Source organism: the organism of the source record quoted next, unplaced genomic scaffold (genome assembly GCF_019419815.1).
Source record: "Pyrus x bretschneideri cultivar Hongxiangsu unplaced genomic scaffold, Pyrus_bretschneideri_v1 Contig4, whole genome shotgun sequence".
Lineage (NCBI taxonomy): Eukaryota > Viridiplantae > Streptophyta > Magnoliopsida > Rosales > Rosaceae > Pyrus > Pyrus x bretschneideri.
Genome location: NW_025999723.1, coordinates 6,813,909 through 6,830,400, shown reverse-complemented (window position 1 = coordinate 6,830,400; position 16,492 = coordinate 6,813,909). Strand labels below are relative to the sequence as shown.

The 16,492-nt window shown below is 38.0% G+C and overlaps 1 pseudogene; it reads left to right on the top strand.

Annotated features, from left to right (window-relative positions):
- Nucleotide 1: 1 nt before the first annotated feature.
- LOC103939125 lies at nucleotides 2-4,610 on the top strand (annotated as a pseudogene).
- The last annotated feature ends 11,882 nt before the right edge of the window (nucleotides 4,611-16,492 follow it).

The window sequence follows — 16,492 nt, the reverse complement described above, 5'->3', positions numbered from 1 at the left end:
AAACAAGAATGTATCTTGCTGGCCAAAACAATGGTCAGCCTATATTTATCGCAAAATTGATTTTCGCTCTTACTTAGTTCTATTGCACCTCTTTATTTGTTTTTACATCTTGATTCTTTATTTCTCGTTTCATCAAAATTTACATACAACGAGTTTACTATTACTACGTCATCTCAATTCAATAATACAATGTTATGTGTAAGATTTTCCTCTTCCTCGTGATCACCGTAAACCCTAAATCCTAGGGTTAGGCCAGATTTGGACCTCTACCCGACCCGCCCACAATCAGGTAGAGTAGACCTCTACTCGACAGGGAGTTCTTTTTGGGGGTCTGGAGGATGGCTGGGTTTTTGTCTGAGAACCGTCCTGTGCAGACCCTTAGGTCCATTGTTGGGGGTCAGTTACCATTCTTACTGTGGGACCATTGGGTATGAATATATGCACATTGCAGATCGTGAGAGAAGTAACTGGTTAAGAGACAAGATTGAGACTCCTACGCCCATGCAATACAATAGGCAGCGCCGTGAGGTTATTCTTGATAGGCTTATTTGGAGTACACAGTTTGAGAACTTCTTGGCTACTAAGTGCAACAGAAAAGAGGTTCGGACTTGAAGGTGGAGAAACTCTTATTCCTGGCATGAAGGAGATGTTTGATAGGGCTGCTGATCTCGGGGTTGAGAGCATAGTAATTGGAATGCCTCACAGAAGCAGACTGAATGTACTGGGTAATGTGGTGCGGAAGCCTTTGCGTCAGATATTTAGTGAATTCAGTGGTGGCACAAAGCCTGTGGATGAAGTGGGGCTTTACACTGGGACTGGTGATGTAAAGTATCATTTGGGAACCTCTTATGATCGACCCACAAGAGGTGGGAAGAGAACTCATTTATCTTTGGTTGCAAATCCAAGTCACTTGGAAGCTGTGGACCCTGTAGTTGTCCGAAAAACTAGAGCAAAGCAATATTATTCAAATGATGCGGACAGGACCAAGAATATGGGCATTTTGATTCATGGAGACCGTAGCTTTGCTGGACAAGGTGTGGTCTATGAGACTCTGCATTTAAGTTCTCTTCCGAACTATACCACTGGTGGGACTATACACATTGTGGTGAACAACCAAGTTGCCTTCACAACTGACCCAATGTCGGGAAGATTTTCTCAGTATTGTACTGATGTTGCCAAAGCATTGAATGCCCCTATTTTCCATGTAAATGGTGATGACATGGAGGCAGTCGTTCATGTCTATGAGCTTGCCGCTGAATGGCACCAGACTTTCCATTCTGATGTTGTGGTGGATTTAGTGTGCTATCGTCGATTTGGGCATAATGAGATTGACGAGCCATCTTTCACACAGCCCAAAATGTACAAGGTTAGACCTTGTTTCTAGTTAATTAATATTTTTATTTTGTTCATTTATTGAAGAAATTTGTATTTTTTTCTCATGATAAGTCTCGAAGTTCTTTCTTTATCGTGTCCTGCATTATTATAAAGTGCAGCTATTGAGATGTGCAAAGCCGACTCCTGATTTTTCTACCTAATTCTGGGTACACAGGTTATTCGGAATCATCCCTCAGCTCTAACAATCTACCAGAACAAACTTCTAGAGTCTGGACTAGTGACCAAAGAAGACATTGAAGGGATACAAAACAAGGTTAATTCAATTCTCAATGAAGAGTTCTTGTCTAGCAAGGATTATGTTTCTCAAAGAAGGGACTGGCTTTCATCTGATTGGTCTGGATTCAAGTCACCTGAGCAGATTTCTCGTATCCGGAATACTGGGTATAACACTATCTTATATCAGTTTCATCTGTTATTTGCAATATCTGATTGTATTTTTTAATGAATTCTTTATGCTCCTGTGCAGGGTACAACCAGAGATTTTGAACAGTGTTGGCAAAGCTGTCACTGCCCTTCCAGAAACTTTTAAACCTCACAGAGCAGTAAAGAAGGTGTATGAACAACGTGGACAAATGATTGAGACTGGTGAAGGGATTGATTGGGCAGTTGCTGAAGCACTTGCCTTTGCTACACTACTAGTAGAAGGTAACCATGTTCGACCGAGTGGTCAGGATGTTGAAAGAGGTACATTTAGTCATCGGCATTCTGTTCTTCATGACCAGGAAACTGGGGAAAAGTATTGTCCTCTTGACCATATTACGGCTGGCCAAGATGAGGAAATGTTTACAGTTAGCAACAGGTAATGCTTGATTAGGTTTAGTACAGAGTTTTGTTAAAATTTCCGTAAATGCATAGAAAATTTTGACCATTATTTTTTTTTTTTGGTTTTCTGTTAGGTTTAGTCTAGAGTTTTTTTTTGTGCTGTAACGTGGTGACCCAGAATTTTAGGATTCAGTTGCATTCCCTTTTACTATATAATCTAAAGAAGAAATGGTGGCGTTTGGCCATAATTTTGTTGTATTTCGATGTCTACATTTGTGAAAGACCCTCTTTAGGGGCGATTTATGTTCCCAGCAATCTATTTGATACACATGCTTTATTCATTATGCCATGGTTTACTTCGCTTGTTCATGAGCATTTCTCACATCTCTCTATGGTTTATTTTTCTTGCTCTTATTATGCTAATGAGAGATTAATGTAGACAAATAGTTTTACCTTTTTGTTTCTGCTAGAATATATACCTGCCGTACTCCATCTTAAAGATTGTAAGATTGCTGGACTGCGCCATGACTTGTGATACACTGAATAATACGTTTTTAATTTGTCTTCTAATTGTCTTTGTGTGTACAGCTCAATCTCAGAGTTTGGTGTTCTTGGATTTGAATTGGGTTACTCAATGGAGAGTCCAAATGCATTAGTGATTTGGGAAGCTCAATTTGGTGATTTTGCCGATGGAGCTCAAGTTATCTTTGATCAGTTTTTGAGTAGTGGGGAGTCCATGTGGCTTCGTCAAACTGGGCTTGTTGTGCTTCTTCCTCATGGTTACGATGGCCAGGGCCCTGAACATTCTAGTGCCTGCCTGGAGTGATTTCTTCAGGTATTCCTTTGTCAAATATGGTTCACTCCTTCCCCCTTATTTCTCTTTTCCTTTAGACGATAGTTGTGGCAGGCATATCCTGATCTAATACGTGTTCACGAATGTTTGTACAGATGAGTGATAACAATCCTTTTGTCATACCTGAGATGGATCCCACACTTCGAAAGCAAATTCAGGAATGCAAATGGCAGGTTGTGAATGTGACAACTCCTGCCAACTACTTCCATGTTTTGCGTCGTCAGGTGAGTGGAAATATTTTGTTTCAGTATTTTCCAGCTTTGTGATTAGTTTCTGCATGTTCTAATGTTTTGACGAAAATAAAATATATTCTCCAGTGTTGTGAAAGTTTCTGGATGTTCTAACCTTGTCTCATTTCTCAGATACACAGGGAATTCCGCAAGCCTCTTATTGTGATGGCTCCTAAAAACCTGCTACGGCACAAGGACTGCAAATCAAATTTATCTGAGTTTGATGATGTGCAAGGCCACCCAGGTTTTGACAAGCAGGGGACTAGATTTAAGCGACTCATCAAGGACCAGAATCACCACTCTGACCTTGAGGAGGGTATTAGATGGCTGGTTCTGTGCTCTGGCAAGGTATTATAGTCCTAATTTTCCTCCGTATATAAACAATTAAACACATACAAACGTACGTGTACATGTTGGTTGACTTCTGTTTGCATTATAGTTTTGCCATTATATAATCAATTCGGCAGACCTTGGAGCATGAATTGCAAAACCTGACAGAAGTAGATCATATGTTGACTTGTAGATAATTATGATTTGTAATTTTGTATCATTAACCTGGTCCAAGGGACAAATTTTAATTCCATCTTCTGTCCTGTATTCCCTTGCAGGTTTATTATGAGCTTGATGAAGAGCGAAGAAAGGTTGAAGCAAAGGATGTTGCAATTTGTAGAGTGGAACAGCTTTGCCCCTTCCCGTATGACCTCATCCAGCGAGAGCTGAAGCGATATCCAAGTATGTAGTCTGTACATACGGATTAATGGAATGTCGAAAAATTCTGGTGATATATATAATATTTATGAGGCTCAGGGTGATAGTGTTTGTTATTTTCTTTTCTGGGAGCTCAATTTTGCTGACGTCAATGAGGTTGACACATTCTTTATTTGGTTCCTGCAGATGCTGAGATAGTTTGGGTCCAGGAGGAGCCGATGAACGTGGGTGCCTACAGCTATACTGCCATGAAGTCCCTGGGTAGAGGAACCATCGACGTCAAATTTATTGGCCGTGCTCTCTCAGCTGCATCAGCCACTGGTTTCTATTCAGTTCATTTGAAGGAACAAAGAGAGATTGTACAGAAAGCGGTACAGATGGAGCCAATTGAATCTCACAGCTGAAGTGTGCCGTACTTGCGGAAAATGAAACCATGAGTTGGTACGCCATGTAAGCGAGAGCGGAGCGCCTCTCAGACAGTAAGATTTTTTGCTTCTTAGTGTAATGCTCAAGTGTTTTTGAGAATTAATGTCAATCTGCTTTATCATTGACGGCACAGGGTTGGTTTGACTTCGGCCATTCCGGATGATTATTTTTCGGATATTTATTGTTATTTCCCGTTATGTATTTGGTTAAGCATGATTATACTAATTCGAAGGTTTATGTCTCGTCCTTTCCACTCCTTGAATTTCGTTAAACTGATATCTCCGGCGGCATGTATCTCGACACCAGAACAAGAATTTGATCATGTGCAAATGACTCTTGAGTATATTGCTCAAAATTAGGCATGGTCAAGGAAAAGAACTAAGGGGAAGGTTAACGAGAAAATTTATAGGGCATATTTGTAATTCGCTTAGCTTTTAGTCTTCAGTTTTTTCTCACACATTTTGTTTAGCCTACTTTGTAATTTTTTCAACTATCTGAACGGTATAAATTTTAATTCATCAGTCATGTCTACCAAAAATATATGACGAAAGTTGTAAGTTGTGTTCGGGGTTGGGGGTTTGGGGAGTTACCTGGCCGCCAGAGAGGTGGTAGTTTACCCTGTGGCGGATGTTAACGGTTCGAGTCCGCTTATCTCCAACTCGCAAATTTAGCGATACAAAGTTATATGATAGCACCAAAATTTTCTGATTCGGCAAAATCAAAAGTATGGCCTAAAAACAAGATGTCTATCAAACTAACCTAAGTTATCTTGTTTCATATCTGTTCTTTCTCCTTTTCTATCATCACGTGACAGTTCTCTCGTTATCTCTCGTCATATGTCTGTCACGTGATGAAAGAGATAGGAAGTGACACAGCGAAAGATCGTACGTGAAAGGTTTCATGTGTAGTATTTCTTCGGAGTTCGAAATGACAGTCACCTGTCGTAACTCTTATCTTTCATTGTGGAATATCTAGCAGCATTTGTTCCCACAAGACTCTAAATTGTGGTAGCTGTCCTGACCGAACTAATACCAGCAAGGAGTTAGGCTTTCATCATCTGGGAAAGATGCTGAACAAATATGGTAAGAATTTCTGTCAAAATCGAAGTCGATTTGAAAACTCTAGATTTCTTACTTGTAGTAGTATACGATTGCATGTATTCAGCATGTGCCTGCAATGCAGGCAACTACTAGTGGAGTGGCAACAGCATGGCCTTTCTTATCAACCTCCACTTTTCTACACTTGATTTCCTCTTCCTCTAATGCTTTTCGCAATTATTCTGTTGCTAATGCCGGCTGCCCCTTCTGCTACATCTATGCTTCTGTCACCTTGTAGTTGTAAAACTCGCATCATTGCAAAAGCGCCTAAAAATTTGCATTTACAGGTCTCTCCGTGGTCCATTTCAAAGCTGCCTCTGATTTGCAATGCAAGCAAATATCACTTTTTCTGGACACGCTTTGTGGTCGCTACCCATCCATAGATTTCCTGACAGTAAAGGTGCTCATTGATGTTTATCATACACTAGTTTGATTGAAGTTTGCATGCAACTGTGGTTGCTACTAAAGTACAACAAATTTTTTATACTCATTGTACCAAGATTCAAGATTTACAAAAAATGGTAGCCGAGTGAAGGAAATGGTGCACCCCAGTCGCGATATGTTGGAACACTCGGTCAGGCATTATAGCTTTTAGACTCAATTTTTTGTTCAGGTGTGTTGTTTTCTTCTATTTTTCTGGGTTATAAGATATGGAGATAGAGAGGATTGAAGGATGCAAAAGGAATGAATGTTCTCTTCTCTCTTGCAGAAGTACTTGCTGAGAGGAATATATTTCTCTTAATGGAAAATTAAGCACACACACGTGCATTTCATGACCATTTTGCCTTAGCTGGATCCACACACATCACACTTGATCTCAGCCACACATCTAGCTAATTTATAGGATCACTACACATGGCTATTTTAGCCTTACATCTTTTGACCTCACACTTGGCAGATATGCTCAAGTGAATATGCAAATAAACTTATCTTATTTCACTAATACTAATTAGCTAGAGACTTATAATTCAACACTCCCCTTTAACTCTTGAGCTGATTTCACTCCGAGCATACTCCTGAGATAGTTGAAACGATCCTTAGCCAAATGTTTTGTGAAAATATCTGCTAACTGCTCTTTAGTGGGACAATACACCAAATCAATGATTCCTTCTTGCAGTGCATCCTTAATAAAATGATACCTTCTATTAATGTGTTTGGTCTTTTGATGGAACACATAATTCTTTGTAATAGCTATGGCAGAAGTGTTATCGCAGTGAAGAGGAGTAGCTTCATTTTGTAATTCTTCAAAATCTTCCAAAACAAACCTTAGCCATACTGCTTGAGTTGTGGCTTCTGATGCACTTATATATTCAACCTCTGTAGTTGAGAGTGCAACACAGTTTTACTTGACCGAAGCTCAAGAAAACACACCACTGCCAAATGAGAATGCATATCCTGATGTGCTTTTGCTATCCTCCAATGAGCCACCCCAATCACTATCACAAAAGCCAATTAAACAAGCTTTCCTTCCCTTCACATACTCCAGGCCATAATCTAGAGTTCCCTTGATGTATCTAATACTCTCTTTGTAGTTCCATAGTGTCTATTGGTAGGACAATGCATAAATCTTGCCAATAAACTTACTGCATACATTATATCCGGCCTTGTAGCAGTGAGATATAAAAGGCTTCCCACAATGCTTCTATACATTTCCTCACTCGCAGATTCACTTCCATCATCTTTAGATAACTTCTCAGTAGCTACAAGAGAAGTTGTGACAGTCTTTGCTTCATTTAATCCAAACTTACTCAGTAAAGAACTTGCATACTTTTTCTGGTGAATGAAGATGCTAGAGTCAGTTTGAATCACTCTCATTCCGAGGAAGTGATGAAGGAGTCCCAAATCTATCATCTCATACTTCATTTTCATATCTTCCTTGAACTCTTCTAACATTGATTTGCAACTGCTAGTGTAGACTATATCGTCCACATAGATAGAAACAATCAAGATATCTTCTCCCCTTGCTTATATATATAGCGTTGGTTGAAACCACACTGTGAGAAGTAGTTGTCAATCTCTCCATATCAGGCTCTTGAAGCTTGTTTTAGACCATAGAAAGCCTTATGAAGCTTGTACACATTTTCCTCCTTGCCTTTACTACAAAACCTTTAGGCTGCTCAACATAGACCTTTTTCTTGTACAACTCCATTCAAGTAGGCCAATTTCACATTTAATTGATACAATTTCCAGCTCTTTTGTGTAGCCAAGGCTATTAAAGTTCTAATGGTATCCAACCTAGCAACTAGTGCATAAGTCTCATTGTAATCCAAACCAGACTTTTGTGCATAGCCCTTTGCAACCAGCCTTGCTTTATTCTTCAACACTGAGCCATCAAGATTTAACTTGGTTTTGTAGACCCATTTAACCCATATAACAGGTTTTTCAGTTGGTCTGTTAACAAGCTTCCAAGTGCCATTCTTTTCAATCATAAACAGCTCATCCTCCATAGCTTTTAACCAAGTCTCATCTTGTTTGGCATCTTCATACTTTTCTGGATCCATGATACACAGATTGCATTGAGCCAACACTTCATTCAGATTCCTCCACTTCAGTGGTGTATGGTCAAATGCTTGATTTTGCCCTTCACTCAAGTTTGACAAGCTTGTAGATTCACCTGAGATAGGTGGCTTGAATTGAACTTCAGAGTTTTCAATACTAAGAACACTTATAGGTGGAGATAATATAGATGATGTAGGAGACAACACCATTCTGTCACTTCTTCCTATACTTATGTCACCATGAATAAAACTTCCAGTATTGAGAGATATTGACTCTGAGTTCTTTTCCTAATTCTAGGCAGCTTCTTCATCAAATACAATGTCTCTTGACAAGAATAATTTCTTGGATAGTGGATCAAATACCCTATACCCCTTTTCACAAGTTGCATATCCCACAAATACTCCTTTGAAGCTTTTAGGCTCAAGCTTATGTCTATGTTCAACTGGGACATGAACATAGCATAGTGAACCAAATACTTTCAGGTGTGCTATTCCTGGTTTTCTTCCAGAATAAGCTTCAAAAGGTGTGATGTTGTTCAAAGCCTTTGTGAGACATTTATTTAGAATGTACACTGATGTATGCATTGCTTCTACCTAGAGCAAGTATGGCATCCTCTTCTCATGCAACATGGATTTAGCCATCTCAATCACAGTTCTGTTTTTCCTCTCCACTACTTCATTTTGTTGTGGAGTATATGCAAGAGTGAATTGTCTTTGTACTCCTTCCTTTTCATAGAATAGGTTGAATTCAGATGACTTGAACTTCCTTCCTCTATAACTTCTTAGACACTTAATCTTGAATCCACTTTGTAACTCTACCATAGCTTTGAATTTTTTTAAAACATTGAATGCATCAGACTTATATCTCAGGAAATAAACCCAAATCATTCTGGTGAGATCATTTATCAACTACATGAAATACTTATTTCTAGCAAATGAATCATTCTTCATAGGTCCACACAGATCAACATGAATTAGTTCAAGTGAAGCAGTTGCTCTTTGCACTTGATTTCTTGGAAATTCTTCTCTGTGTTGTTTTCCAAATTGGCAACCTTTAAAGACTCCATTGTAGTCTTCAAGTTAAGGCAAACCATACACCATTTCCTTGTCTCTCAATTGTTTGAGACCACCAAAGTGTAAGTGCCCAAGTCTCCTGTGCCAAGTCTCAGTAGAGTGAGTGACACTAGCTTTTAAAACCACCTGGTTCTCAGATAATAAAGCCAATGGATAACACCTATTCACTTTCTTCTTCACTTTCATAACTAAGCATTCTAGTGATGGACCATCATACACACTGCACATTCCACCACCAAACACTAAGAAATATCCATGCTCATCCATTTGACCTACACTTAGCAAGTTTTCTTTTAAATTAGGCAGGTACATTACTTCTCTAACATATTTTCTACCCTTATTTGTATCAATAACCAATGAGCCCATTCCTACTACATTCACAAGGTCTTCAGTTGGCATTTGAACTTTGCCAGCTATGTTGATTCTTACATCAACAAGCAATTCTACATTTCCTGTCATGTGATTGCTACAACCACTATCGATGTACCACTCTTCATTCACCCTTGGTTCTGTAACTGTACTATTTGCATAAAATAACCGTTGTTCTTGGCTTTTCAAAATTGCAACTACCTCCTGCAATTCTACAGTCTCCAAACACTTTGTATTCTCAATAACTAGACATATCGGATCATGTGCTTTACTAAGGCTAATCAGAACTTTCTGCACAAGTCTTTCATTAGACAGAATTTCACCAAACGTTTTCATCTGATTAATTAACTCATTTAGCCTAGTAAGATACCAGACAAAGTTTCATCATCACGCATTCTAGCATATTCGAATTCATGTCTCAGATTTTGCAATTTCACAGATCATACCTGATCACCACCGTGATACTCTCCATACAACAAATCCCATGCCATATTTGATGATTCAGCATTGGCGATTCGAGGGAAGATTTGATCCGAGAATGCATTCTGAATGATTCCCAAAGCCTTTGCGTCTTGCATCAACACAACGACCATTTCTTCATCTACATCATCCTCCGATGATCCTTCAGTCTTCTTCTTCTTCGAATCGGAAGTTTTAACTACCGTCTCTACCAGATTTCATAACCCATGTGTTTTGAAAATCGTCACCATCTTGATTCTCCAAAACTCCTAGTTCTCACTGGAGAAAATTGGAGTTCTCACTTCCGAGCCTCCAGATCCAGACATCTTTGGTCTGAATGGGTTGATTTCTCTTCTCAGATGATATTGGGTCTTTGGTGACTTTCACCGAGCTTCAACTCAGCTCAATGAGTTCACAAATTTACGCCCAGGCTCAGATGATCGAACCTAGCTCTGAGGAATATATTTCTCTTAATGGAAAATTAAGCACACACACGTGCATTTCATGACCATTTTTCCTTAGCTGGATCCACACACATCACACTTGATCTCCACCACACATCTAGCTAATTTATAGGATCACTACACAAGGCTATTTTAGCCTTACATCTTTTGACCTCACACTTGGCAGATATGCTTAAGTGAATACACAAATAAACTCATCTTATTTTACTAATACTAATCAGCTATAAACTTATAATTCAACAAGGTGGAGAAGAGAGTTACTGTTGTTGTATCGATGGTATCGTCAATAAGGAGGCAAATTTTGGTTGTCAAAGTTTATTTGACTCATCCTGAGGAATCACTCCTCGTCTGGTCTCTATGACCACACCAACTCTGTGTCAGTGCTAAGAACATATGGGATTGGTAATCATTGATGTTCAATTTTAAGATATAGTGCAGTATCGTGTACAGTTTCAGAAATAGTCTATTTAAGAATTAGTTAATGTTTAGTTTAAGAAATAGTGTAGTACTCGTGTTTAGTTTAAGAAATAATTAGTGTTAAGTTTTTATAAATAGTGTTTAATTTCAGAAATAGTATAGTACTGTTTAGTTTCAGAAGTAACTAACGCACCCTACGCCAATTTTTTTATTACTTTTTTCTATTTTATTTTTATTATATTACACTTTTGTTCTTTTTATTAAAATTTAAGACATTTTCATTAAAGTTTAAGTCATTTTCATTAAACAAAAGTTATAGGACGATTTTTTGTTAAAATAAACTTAGTTCAAACCCTTTTCATTAAAACTTCGAAAGGTTTAATGCTCTATGACATGAGATTTTAAGTGAAAAGTATTGGTGTGAGTCAACAATAATACAATAGGAATGTAATTGTGTTTCCTAGTTTGGGTATAACTCTCCTTTTATGTCTTTAATATTCCTTGTAGTATAAGGATTGAGTATGTATATATATGTGTTGCGTTCTATGAGAGAAGAATAGAGAAGAATATTTGAAACCTTAGAATTAATTTTATCTTGGTATCAGAGCGGGTTTTGACCTAACGCTTCCTCTAAATCAAAAATACCAATCACAAAGCGTGGTCTTGAAACAAGAGACTCACCCTAAACCCTAGAACCGAACCAGAGAGAAATATTTTTTCTTTTGATTGTTCTTTCCGCTTCAATGGTTGAACAACAAGCCGTGCTCTCCACTGTAGGTTTAGCTCCTACGTCAAACAAATCCTCCAATTTGGCTCTGCCGTTCGAATTCAAGGCTGCAAGAGGCTCGGTACTTGGGCTTGTGACGCTGGTTTGAAGCAGGGGCTGCAACAATAACCTCCAACAACATGGGCCTTCTGTTGATAGGGCCCAAAATCAAGTTGGGTAGCCAATAAGAGATGCATGTGATGGCGCTGACTTCAACCACAAAGTGGGCATGGGCTTGCTGAGCCCACTAGAGGAAAACCATCAGAAAACAGACCCGAATCCAGAAAATCTGGGCCCACAGCTATCTTTTTTAAACTTGATTGCTTCCCAAGAGCAATTCGATAATCTAGGTAACATGGAAAAAGTTGCATTTGTTGATCTTGATACAGGTTGGATCATTGACTCCGGAGTTACTGATTATATGACTTATGATTGTACTTTATTTAGCTCTACAACACCATAACCACGGGATAGTATTGTCACTGCTAATGGAGGTGTTGCCCAGGTTACAGGGGCGGGTTCGATAGCAGTCACTCCTACTCTCTCCTTAGACAACTGCTTACTTGTTCTCGCACTTTCTAACCACTTATTATTTGTGGGACAAGTTACTGAGCAATTAAATTGTGTTGTGCAAATGTTTCCATCTTTCTATTTACTTTAAGATATTCAGACTCAAGAAATCATTGGGTGTGGTACTACGAGGAGAGGGTTGTATTATGTTGATGATGTTGCACAGGGCCGTGTTCATCAAGTTCAAGGTCGTGAAAATGGAAATTGAAGACTGTTCAGTTGTGACGTCGTCTGTTAGGTCATGCCTTTTTTGGTTTTTTGTGAAATTACTTCCATCATTATTTAATAACATTCTAGAGTCCTCGTTAAAATGTGATGTTTACATATTCTAGAGTCATCGAGCTTCTTATTCTCCAAGTTTGAATAAAAGTACAATTCTGTTTGAGTTAATTAATTCTGATGTGTAGGTGCCATCTCTAGTTACTACTCAACATGGTATGCGTTGGTTTGTAACATTTATTGATGATTGAACTAGAATGACTGGGCTGTACCTCATGACAAATAAAAGTGATGTAGGTGGCATCTTCAAAAAGTTTTATCACATGGTCTATACTCAGTATTCATTGCATGTTAAAGTGCTTCGGTCAGACAATGGTGGTGAGTATCTTAATCAGGATCTTTCTCAGTTTTTTACGGAAAATGACATTCTTCATGAAACATGTCCTCAAACCGGTACCCCACAACAAAATGGAGTTGCCGAACAAAAAAATAGGCACATCCTTGAGATTACTCGTGCTCTTCTTATTGGTAGTCATGCACCTAAGATACATTGGGCTGATGCAGTCACCTATGCTGTTTATATCATGATATTGCAGTTTGACAGGCAAAAGACCAAAAATTGGATGGTAAAGAAACTGTTTGTAACAATGTGATAGAGGTTTCAACAATATGTCTGTGTTTTCTTTCTGCCATCCCATTCTGCTTTGGAGTATGAGGACATGATATTTGATGAGTGATTCCTCTGTTGAACAGAAAAGATTGAAATTTTTTTACTCATCCCCCCCTCCATGACTTTGTAAAGTTTTAATTGAAACTGCAAAGTGATTAAAAATGAACTGATACAATCCAATGAACACAGAACACACTTCACTTTTATTATGTAATGGAAATAGCCAACAGTATCTAGTGCATTCATCAATGAATGTCACATAGTATCTATATCCATTAATGGAATTACAAGGAGCAGGGCCCCACACATCACTATGAACTACTTCAAATGAGACTACATATTTAGATACTAATGAAGGAAAGGGTAATTTGCTAAATTTTCCCTGTAACCATGAATAACAGATTGAAGGTGATACATCAGAAGGTACTGAAATATGAGATTTTCTAAGTATAATGGAGACAATTGAATTTAAGGGGTGACCTCGCCTGCTATGCCAGAAACTTGTATTTACTTGATGTCCAAGAAAAGCAGCTTTGAATGTTTGATGATGAATTGCAACGAATCTTGAAATTGGAATTGGATACAACCCATTACTGCACTGTCCCTTATACAAAATCCTCCATGTGGTTTTGTCCTGAATCCAAAAGTTAAATGCATCAAAGATTAGCCAGCAATTATTATCCAAGCAAATCCTATGTACTAAAAGTAAATTATGAGTAATTTGTGGTACATATAAAACTGAATTAAGTTTCAGAGATTGCATAAGAGGATGAATGATAGATGATCCAATATGTGATATTGGTAAACCTGCACCATTTGCAGTTTGTATTGGCTCTGTAGATAGGAATAAAGTATCCAATGATAGGTTTTGCAAGTTAGCAGTTAAGTGATTTATTGCTCTTGAATCTGTAAGTCCGACTTGTTAAGATGAAGCATTGGATGTTGAACCAGAAGGGGAAGAAGCAACATGCATTGCAGTCATCTGAAATGAATTCCAAGAGATATTTTAATTTTTGAAAAGGAAAAATTAAGCAGAGTATGATTCTTCTTTCCACATATTTTAGATCCTTCAACCACTGCATTGTCATTATTTTTGAATCTGCATGTATCAGCCAAGTGTCCATACTTGCCGCATATCTGACAAGGTGAATTTGATGGAGATGTACCAAGAATGGCAGGAGAGGAATTGTTGTAATTGCTTCTTGAGTTTCCATATCGAAAATTAGAATTATAGTTAAATTTACCTCTGCCCTTGTTCTTATTATAGTTATTCTTGAAATATGTAGCTTGATTCCCCCCTCCACCAGAGAACCCTTGATTGCCACAATACCCTTGATTGCTAGAATATCCCTAATTGTTGGAATACCCTTGCTTACTTAAATGCCCTTGATTTTGATTGCCAGAAACCCTTGGTTTTGATTACCAGAAAAATCTTGTGGAAAATTTGAGGTCTTAGAGCTAGACTCAATGTTCTTAGCAATGATTGCAGAGAGAAATAGAGTTACTGCAGTATTTTCCACCATTGCTTCTTCAGCAAGCAATTGAGATCTTAAATATTTGATGGAGATAACACTTTTCCTGCCTCGAATAATTGATCTCATAGTGTTGTACTCCACTAGTAAACCATTGAGAGTTAAGATTGGCCATATCATCATCTTCAAAGTGAATTCCTACAGCTGTCAAATATTCTCGAGCCTCCTTAATCCTTTGTAGATACTAAGATATCGAATCAGTGCCCTTCTTTATATTTTGTAGCTCAGGTTTCATTTGGAATATTGTTGCTCGAGTGACAATGGAAAACTGTTCTTTGAGATGAACCCATAATCCTGAGCACTTGTGCTTCCAATAGCGCATGACACAACTGCTAGAGAAAGAGTGGTAGCAATGAGTTACATCAAATCCCTATCATGCATTTTCCAGACTTTGAATGCATCAGTTTCAATTCTTGATGAAGAGTCACCAGAATTGACTTCAAAATCCCCTAAACTGATGGTAGTGATTCTCTCAAGACATGAATTAGAACCATCCAAGAACCCAATGATTCCATGTCCTTCGAGTAATAGCTATATCTGGAAATTCCAAGTAAGGTAATTGGAATAATCCAGCTTTACCGTGACAGAAGTAGAAATTGTAGAGATAAGAGATGTGATTGGAGATTGCAAGATCTACAACTGATTAGCAGTCACCATTATATATTTTCTTGAAGAATCTTGATGAGAAATAAGATCGAACACCTAGAGTGCACGACCGAGAAAAAGAAACCTCAGAAAGCTTTTAGAGCTCCGAGAACCAGACGATCTTGAGGGGCGGAAGCAAAAGTAACCAAGATGGAATCAACCTTCAAGCAATAGTTGCTTGGTAGGCGAATGATACCATGTAAAGTAACATTATAGGTTGCAGCAATAATGAAGAACAACTATGGAGGTTTTAGAGAGAGAGAGAGAGAGAGAGAGAGAGAGAGAGAGAGAGAATTAGAGAGAAAGAGAGAGAGAGAGAGAAAAAAAAGTTCTTATATTTTTCCTTAGTGTATTACAATCCATACAATCTGTTAGATATCCTACTAACTAACAAAGCTTACACCACAAGTCACAACGCTCTCAACAACCTTAACTACCTTATAACAAACCTACTAATCTATTGACACGTGGCAATACATCTAACCATTCATCTTATAATTTTGTCAAGATCAAATATTAAAAGACAATTTAAGTTGTTTTTAATTTCAAGATTTTGTTATTAGACAATTTTAAGTTGTTTTTAATTTCAAGATTTTGTTATTAGACAATTTTAAGTTGTTTTTACTTTCAAGATTTTGTTATTATAAATGTAATCTTCTTCATTTCTCCCTCCAACCTCCTCTCTTCATCCTTTTCAATTCCTCATTTCTCCCATATTTTTCCAATATCTCCAGCATAAAAAATCAAAACCATAGCAAAAATAAACAAAATAATTATCAAACTAACCCTAAATTATCATGTTGTAGATCTCTTCTTTCTCCATTTTTGTCATCACATGACAGTTCATTCTCTGTATTTTTCTCATCACGTGGCTGCCACGTGATAAAAGAGAGAGAAAGTGACACAGCGAAGGACCGTGAAAGGTTTCATGTGTAAAGTATTTATCCGGAGTTCGAAATGACAGTCACCTGTCCTAATTGTACCCTTAATTGTGGAATATCTAGCAGCATTTGTTCGCAGACTCTGAAGTGTGGTGCCTGTCCGAACAAATACCAGCATGTGCGTTAGGCTTTCATAATCTGGGAAAGATGCTGAACAAATAGGGTTAAAATTTCTGTCAAAAATCGAAGTCGATCTGAAAACTCTAGATTTCTTACTTGTATTAGCATACGTGTGCATGCATTCAGAATGTGCTTGCAGTGCAGGCAACTATAGTGGAGTTGACAAAAGCATTTTATTTTAGTATCAATTAAAATTAGAATATCATTCGGTAAGCAAGAAAAGAAAGCACAAGCCAAAAGCACTAAAGAAGTGCTTTAGCGTTTTCTAATACGCACA